This window comes from Pinus tabuliformis, chromosome 5_1, assembly GCF_031772625.1.
Source record: "Pinus tabuliformis cultivar Carrire ecotype Pingquan chromosome 5_1, CPIR1, whole genome shotgun sequence".
In the NCBI taxonomy this organism is placed as follows: domain Eukaryota; kingdom Viridiplantae; phylum Streptophyta; class Pinopsida; order Pinales; family Pinaceae; genus Pinus; species Pinus tabuliformis.
Genome location: NC_142305.1, coordinates 365,460,327 through 365,469,437, shown reverse-complemented (window position 1 = coordinate 365,469,437; position 9,111 = coordinate 365,460,327). Strand labels below are relative to the sequence as shown.

Genomic DNA, 9,111 nt, shown 5'->3' with positions numbered 1-9,111 from the left:
AGATTCCATACTGGAACAATTCCTGTAGCATAAGTGGCAGTTAAACGGAAAACAGAATACTGTGTATATTCATTTCAGCCTACACAGATAAATTGAAAACAATATAAATATTTGTACACAGAGATTCCAAGAATGCTACTGAGGAAATAAGAAAAGAAAACTGTATTAGATCAAAACTGAGTCAATACGTATACTCTTAGACCAAACAACTAATCGAAGATCGCAGTATCATCATCTTAACAGTGTGTTTTAAGAATGAATAAATCGATAACGAAAAATACTCCAGTGCTCGAAGAACAAAGGAAGGGCAGCGCCCACATCATATACATAAATGAATGATAACAGACATTTCAAACAAATCAAGAACAAGCCTGTAAAGAAAAGGCCGTAGCCTGTGTGAGCATTATTGGGCAACCAGCGAGGGCTTCCAAAGTCGAAGCCGACAACACGTATTCTCCAACAAGAAATAGTAACAATAAATTATAGGAAAAACCTCCGAAGAGACAAGCGTATCTAGTATACACAGTGAACAATAGAAACTTTGAACTCAGGTGAGAGTCTGTCCATAATAAACCAGCAATGTTTCTTTTAAAAAAAAACTGAACCGTAAACAATTATATGGAGAAACTCACAATACATTATCCAGTCAAAGTTCGACTAACATTAATAATTGATAACCCTCGAATATGAAACAAATTATACAGTAAAGGTCAGGTATTAAACGCAACCCAACTAGGGTTTCCGCCTGGTCTGTTTGGCGCAAAACCCAATTAATTTACAAAGCAACAGAGACGGGAAAACCGTTAATTTTCCTCATGGAAGGAAACCCATGAAACAGCGATGGACTTCCATGCACAAGCATAACTCAGATAGCCTGGCAAGAAGGACAACGGCTTAGTCCGTTACCCAGGGTCCTTCCTCAAATGTTAAACCATAGAAGTATACAACTCTTACCCGGAACATGGAGTGGGTATGGAAGGCAGAACAGGCCCTCCATCGCGCGCCGGCCTCGGCAACGAGACTCCGCACCTGAGACTCATTCAAAAAAACAAGAACAGTATAAGATTTAACTCTGTGAAAGAAATTAAACAAAAAGAAAATGAACTGTAAATCAAGTTGAAATTCATCTGGGTGAGCATCTTACCATGACCGAGGACGGAAGGTAGAGTTCCTTTCGCACAACAGACCGCCTGAAGGAAACGACTCCTGTACAAAATGCGAAGCACCGGAGAACTGTGAATGACAGAGGATCATTCTAACAATGAACTGCTAAAGAATTTTCCAGACGCATAAAAGGCTTTCAAGGCATACCACTGACCCCTGGATCGATTTCAACCATCGATCTGGACGGTTTCATCTCCGCCGTAGGATTGAACATAGAAAACCCGGGAAACAACCATCATATGGTAAGTTCGAGGTATGTGTGAGGCAACATTAACTCCTGGAGTCCTGAGCACGCGATAGCACATGGAGTCGACAGGCCGATCGTTCATCGTGCCAGATGGACGATGTGGAGAAGGCCAGTTGGACAAGCGTCAGTTGCCCGAGTGATTCTCGGCAACATTCATTCCAGGCCAGCGTAAAGCATTAACTCGATTAAAGAAACTACTATATAGCCATTCATATTCCGTAGTACCAACAATCAAATTCATATAACACCCATTGTACCGTATAAAATATTATTGACAGCCGAATGTTGATTCTCGAGGTTGGAACATAGATACATTGTTAATGTTTATGTGCTATGATTAGCATAATTATAACTTAGCACTAATACCTTTCCTATGTTATATAAATAAATATAAATTCCTTATTGCATTCAAATGATTAATGTTAAGTTATACTATTATCAAGGTAAAAAAAAATTACTTTTGTATTGTAGTGTTACAGTTATGGCGATTTTTCTTTTTAATTATTTGTTTGTACTTAAGTCTATGGAAATATGGAAACTTGTTGTAATGTCAATTTGTGATATTTATAAAATAATGGTTAAGGAATTATAAAATAATTGTGTAATAATGATACTTATTCTAATACTCCATTTAATCGTAGTAATGACACTGAATAATTTATTTGTTTAATTATTTTTCAGTGTTCAAATCTATAAACACATGTTCTAAATGTTGAACATGTTATAAATATCAATATGTAACCTTTATAAAATAATGGTTATTTATAAAATATAAGTCAATGTCTGACATTTATAAAATAATTATGATATTTATAAAATAATTACTAATTATAATGAGTGAATCTGATACAATAATAACACTGAATCTGAATCGGTGGAAATTCCCAATTCTCCTGAAATTCCTATTCCAATTTTATTATAAAAAAAATCTCAGGCTTATAAAAATGTAATAAAAACTAACTTGAATTCAATATCCCAAAATGAAAATCCTTACCAGAAGAAAATACAGTCCTAGCCTATTCATGTTCCGTTAGCAATCCCACGAATATAAAACACAGTTTTCCATCATGTTTGAAGTTTATTTTAACTACGCCACTAATGGTCGTATATTTTAAATCAATAAGGATCCCTCAATGTGTCCAGATCCTTGTACTTCGTGAAGTATTCTGATCTGGTTATTGATATTTCCTTATCTCTATCTAGCACTTGGGAAGGTCTGCAGGGGGAGGCTCCAATGTTGCCAAAGGACCGGGACCGTTTTTCACTAGGAACACCATATTCAATCCCCATGCTAAATGGTCATCTAAATGGCAGTGCAGAAACCATACTCCTGTCCAAAGAATGAAGATAATTTGCATTTAATATCGAGCGAGCAAATTCAATATGATAATAATGAAATTGAATAGAAAATGAGTTTATATATATCTATATATATATATATATATATATATATATATATATATATATATATATATATATATATACCTGGATTGTCAGCTTTGAATCTGATGGCAATGCAGCCGCTTATTGGAGCGATGACGGTGTTGCGCTGTGGAGGATCAACCAGATTGAACTTAAGCGGGTCGGTTATTGGGTTATAGTTCCTGAAACCTTGTCCCACCACGTAAAAATTGTAACCATGAAGATGCATCGGATGGTTCTCTGCCACAAAGATGTTTGTTGTCTGATACACCAGTTGTACTATTGAGTTGTACATGACAACTCTCACCTTTGTCGCTAGTTCAGGAGCCCAAATCTTTTGGGAATATTGTCCCCTGTATAGTTGAATCTAAGGGGAGGTTTTGATGGAAAATCCCTCCTAAAAACACCATTAATACTAAAATAATAAGCCTGGAGCAGGGTGACGCTGGGCAATACAAAGGACATGTTGTTCGTGCTCGCACTGAGCCTTGTTCCATTGGGGCCTTGACAGGTGTTTCCAGCTTCACATGGAAGTAATCCCAGTCCAACTGTTGTGATGAGGCCATCATCTATGCTATGTGGAACGTCCACTGGGAACTCTTTGGAATTGAGGCTTCGCAGTTCTGTACTAAATCTAGTGACGACCACAATGTCATTGTAGTATGGAAGCTTAGGTAAAATGGGACGTGTATTTTGATGTCCCACGTACTCAAAAATGGTTGTAGTTGTAGTGTTATCGAAATCACCTGCTGCTTGATTATTATAATCTCGGGCAGCCATATAGTATCTGCCTACAGGTTGGTCAACCGTGACAAGAACATTGGTGGTCTGACCGGGAGCAATGACGATTACATCTGTTTTGTATGGCTTGGTGTAGGAAGCATCCACAGCTACAACTGTAAATTTGTGGCTTGCGATCTTGAAAAAGTGGGCACTATTAAGTGCAGCATTGACCATCCATAGAAGGTAAGTTTCTACTTGTTTTACCAGAAACCGAAATGTTCCTACATCAACAATATCTATATGTCAATATTCAACAAACCGATTTATATAATTTCCATACCTGATCTATGAAAGGAAATTATTAATACCTGCCCTAGAGCAGTTATACAGGTCTCCTGGCTGTCCATTTAGGGTATATGCATCCGACAAATTGGGCGGACCACCAGTGCGGAGTGCTTCGTCTATAACCGCGATAGGGTCAGCGTTCCACCATTCTCCTGTTCAATTACATCATCGCTTTTAATAAATATTAGCCATTAAACATACATTAATGATTTCTATATCGAAGATCAAAGGAACTCATTACCCATTATAAGAGGAGTTTCTCCATGGGGTTTAGGAAAGGGATATGAGCTTTCTTTCTTAGGGTAGATTACGAAAGCTCCATGCACAGTAGCTAGGTGTTGAAATGTAATTCCAACTGCAGTGGCATTTATTGTAGAAACCCGTCATCAGCTCCCTGCACCGCCTTTCAACGAACACTGGTAATTTTCGGAGGGCAGCGATCACAATTATCAGTTGCCACATGTCCTGAGTAGTTTTGGAAAAGCCATTTCACCAGCACATAAACTTTAGCAGAAAAGGTCGCGCCATATTACCAACAGTCATCCGATTAATGTGGACCAAATCTATGGTTTTGGTAGCGGCAGCATGTTGTTTGTTTACTGCAATGTACATTCAAGTATGTTGATTGAAAATCCGTATCCAATTCGCTAACTGTACCTTCGTTCCGGAAATTAATATAACACCATGTTGAAGTAATTAAGGAAATTTACTGTGGTTGGTAGATTTTAGGTGAAGTCTTTAATTTTATTTTTATTCACGGGACATGTAATATGTAATGTTTTTTTTGTTTTGTTTTTTGTTACATATGCAATGTAATACGCATAGCAGTGCGAAGAAGGAGGGAACAGGGCAGCGTGGAATCACAATTTTTATTGTGGAGAATATGTAAAATGTAATGTGCAGCAGCGTGAGTGTAAGGAGTAAAAATTTTACACACAGCAGTGTAAAATTTGAAAGCAGAAACATAGTGTTTCAGCAGTGTTAGTTTTTGGAGAAACAAAGTAAATTCTTGTTGGAACTGAAGCATTCTGGTTGTAATCCCTCTGATAGAGAAAGATTTCTTTTATGTAACAGTTGTTTTCTATTAATGAATACAAGTTTTTTTTGGTGTGAAAAACTCTGTCTTCAGCAAACAAATTTTTTTTTCTGTGTTAAAACAGATCATTATTCTCTGTTCATTTTTGTTTGGAATTATCAGAAATTCCCATCATGGTATCAGAGCTTGTCCAGGCTCTTTGAAGGTGTCAAAGAAGTTGAAGGAAGGATTTCTTGCTGCAGCAGCTTCTCCAGCAGAGTGAAGACTCAGTCAAGAAAGAATCCAAGGTATTTCTCAAGTTAGTTTTTGTGTTCCTATTGAAGACAGTCGGTTCTTTTAAATACGCAGTCAAGTAGTTTTGAAGCATAGTTAAGAGTGCAAGAATGGCTGGAGCCAGCACTAGCATGGGTATATTTAATACTCAGCTCCCACAATTTAATGGAAAGAACTATGACTATTGGGCAATAACTATGAAAGCTTTGCTTGCTTCCCAGGACTTATGGTAATTTGCTGATGATGGTTTTGAAGAACCAGCAGATGAAAATCAGTTTAATAACTTAACTCAGGTAGAGAAAGATCTATTGAAGAGCAATAAGAAGAAGGATTCTAAAGCCCTCTACTTTTTGTATCAAGCAGTGCATGAGAGTGTGTTTCCAAGGATAGCAGCAGCTAAGAGATCCAAAGAAGCATGGGAAACTCAAGGTAGCATATCAAGGCATGGAGAAAGTGAAGACAACAAAACTATAGTTGCTAAGGAGAGATTTTGAGACTCTCTGCATGAAGGAGTCAGATAATATTGACTCATTCTTCACATAAGTGATTGGTCTGGTCACACAGATAAGGTCTCATGGAGAGATTCTTGAAGAAAGGAGGATTATGAAGAAACTATTGAGGATCCTACCCTCAAGGTTCGAAGTGATTGTCACCACCATAGAAGAGACAAAGGATCTCACAAACTTCTCAGTTGATGAACTACATGCATCACTGATAACACATGAGCAGAGATTGAGTAGAAATGAAAACTCATCTCTAGAACATGCCTTTAAGACCCAAATGTTCTTTAGAAGAGGAAGAGGTCAAGGCAGAGGAAACAAGAGAGGAAGAGGTAGAATCCAAAATAGAGGTGGAAGAAGCAGTCCAGCGAATGCTTAAAGAAGAGGTAGAAATCCAAATCAGAACCAAGGCTAAGGCAGCAGTCAACAAAATGGACAACATCATGCTCAAGGACAAAGGTATGATAAATCCAATTTCCATTGTCACTATTGTAAAAAATATGGGGATTATGCAAATGAATGTAGGAAGAAGCAGCATGATATGAGTAATAGAACTAGTGCAAATTTCACTAGAGAAAATATCAACCAAAATAATTTGTTTTTAGCCTGTAATATGGTTGAAGAAAAGAGTGAAGATGTATGGTTTCTAGACTCCGGTTGCAGTAACCATATGACAGGAAACATAGCCCTGTTTTCTATGTTAGATCAGAGTGTGACGTCACAAGTCACACTAGGGACTGATAATAAAGTTTTTGTTATGGGAAAAGGAGAAGTAAATGTCTTAACAAAGAAATGTAAAAAGAAAACCATAGCAGATGTTTATTATGTCCCTGGAACGAAATGTAATCTCTTAAGTATTGGAAAGCTTGTTCAAAAGGGGTACAATGCTTTCTTTGTAGATGATGTATGCACCATCATGGATAAAACACCCAGCAAATAATGTATTGCTGAAGTGAAGATGACAAGGAACAGGATGTTCCCTCTCAGGATGAAAGCAGATTTGAAAAATAAAGAAATTGCAGCAGTGACACAAGAGGCTTTCCAAAGCGAACCAAAAGATGAAAATTGGTTGTGGCACTTGAGATTTGGACATCTCAACTTTGGAGGTTTTAACTTGTTGAATAGAAAAGGAATGATAAGAGGATTACCATTGATAGAGAAACCAGATAGCCTTTGTGAAGGTTGTATCTTAGGGAAACAACACAGAGAAAGTTTTCCATCTGGGAAAAGCATAAGGGCAAAAGCACCCTTAGAGATTGTCCACTCAGATTTATGTGGACCAATGCAAACTCTATCACTTGCAGGGAGCCACTACATACTAACATTTATTAATGATTTTACTAGAAAAACTTGGGTTTACTTCCTGAAGAACAAAAGTTAAGTATTTGAAAGATTTTGCAATTTCAAAGCACTTGTATAAAATCAAAGTGGGCTGCATATCAAATTTCTAGGAACTAATAGTGGAGGTGAGTATATCTCCAAAGAATTTCTATGTTTTTATAGAGAAAATGGAACTCATAAGCAGTTTACCACTAGGTACACTCCGTAGCAAAATGGAGTTGTCGAAAGAAAGAACAGGACAATCATGGATATGGCGAGGAGTATGTTAAAGGAAAAGCATTTGCCAAATGATTGTTGGGCTGAAGCTGTACAATGTGCATCGTACATTTTGAATAGATGCCCTACAAAAGCAGTCATGAACAGAGTGCCGGAAGAAGCATGGAGTGGGACAAAGCAAGGAGTCACCCACATGAAAGTTTTTGCATGTGTGGCCTATGCACACATTCCAGATCAGCTAAGGAAGAAGTTGGACAACAAAGGGGAAAAATGTATTTTCATTGGATACAATGAGGAATCCAAAGCTTACAGGTTGTATAATCCATCCACCAAGAAGCTTATTGTGAGTAGAGATGTTCAGTTCATTGAGGAGGAAGCTTGGGATGGAAGCATAGAAAAACAGTGAATGTTAAAAACTCTTTGTCACATGATGAAAATGAAGAGGAGATGGCTGAAATACATCCCCAAACAATAGCACCAACACAAGGGCAGCAAAATACACCCTCGAGGAGAAATGAAAGTGCTTCTCCAAGCACATCACAAGGAGGAAATTCAAGTGCTTCTTCAAGCACTTGTACACCAAATGAAAGAGGTAAGAAGTTCAGAAACTTAAGTGACATTTATGAACAAAAGGCAACAGATGAAGGTATGAACTCTTTGTTGCTTTATATTGTCATGTTGATGACCCTGTTCATTTTGAAGAAGCAATTAAGGATAGGAAATGGATAGAAGCTATGGATGAAGAGATCAATTCCATAGAAAGGAACAAGACATGGGATTTAGTTGAACTACCAAAAGGAAAGAAAGTCATTGGAGTTAAATGGGTCTACAAGACTAAGAGTAATGCTGAAGACAAAATAGAAAGACACAAGGCAAGACTAGTTGTCAAAGGATTTGAGCAGTAGTATGGGAGAGACTACGAGGAAACTTTTGCACCGGTTGCTGGAATGGAAACAGTGAGAGCAGTGTTGTCCATAGCAGCGCAAAACAAGTGGAAAGTTTACCAAATGGACGTGAAGTCAACATTTCTAAATGGAGTGTTAATGGAAGAGATTTACATTGAACAACCTCTACGCTATGAAAAGAAAGGTCAAGAGCACAAAGTGTACAGATTAAAGAAAGCTCTTTATGGGCTGAAGCAAGCACCAAGAGCATGGTACAGTAGGATAGATTCCTGTCTACTGGAAAATGGATTTGAAAAGTGTGAGGGAGAACCCACCCTCTACATCAAAGAAAAAGATGGTAAATTATTAATTGTTGTGTTATACGTTGATGATGTTATTTTCACAGGTAATGATGATTATTTCATTGAAAATTACAAAACAGTCATGAAAGAATAATTTGAAATGACTGACATGGGTTTGCTGAGATACTTCTTAGGAATAGAAGTAGAACAAAATGGAAATGAGATTTTTATCTCACAAGCAAAATATGTTAATGAAGTGTTGGAAAGATTTAATATGCAGGGGAGCAAAGCAGTAATCACTCCCACAGTGATGGGATTAAAGCTCAGCAAAGAGGACAATAGCAAGGATTTTGATCCTAGTTTGTACAAGAGCATAGTTGGCAGCCTCATGTATTTGACTGTAACTAGGCCAGATATAATGCATGCTGTTAGTTTAATTTCCAGATTCATGGAGAGGCCAAAAGAAGCATATTGGCAGGCAGCAAAAGGGATTCTGAGGTATGTTAAAGGTACTAAAAGGTTTGGCATTTTATATACTACTTCAGAATGTTCAGATTTAATTGGATACACTGATAGTGATTGGGTTGGAAGTGTAGATGATCGAAAAAGCGCATCTAATTATGTTTTTCACATGGGTTCAGGAGCCATTTCATGGTCT

General features: G+C 37.5%; 2 pseudogenes; both read right to left on the bottom strand.

The window, feature by feature from the left end:
- Window positions 1-2,610: 2,610 nt before the first annotated feature.
- Window positions 2,611-3,128, bottom strand: LOC149164957 (laccase-3 pseudogene; annotated as a pseudogene).
- Window positions 3,129-3,148: 20 nt separating this feature from the next.
- On the bottom strand, window positions 3,149-4,363 carry LOC149164956 (laccase-12 pseudogene; annotated as a pseudogene).
- Window positions 4,364-9,111: the final 4,748 nt, after the last annotated feature.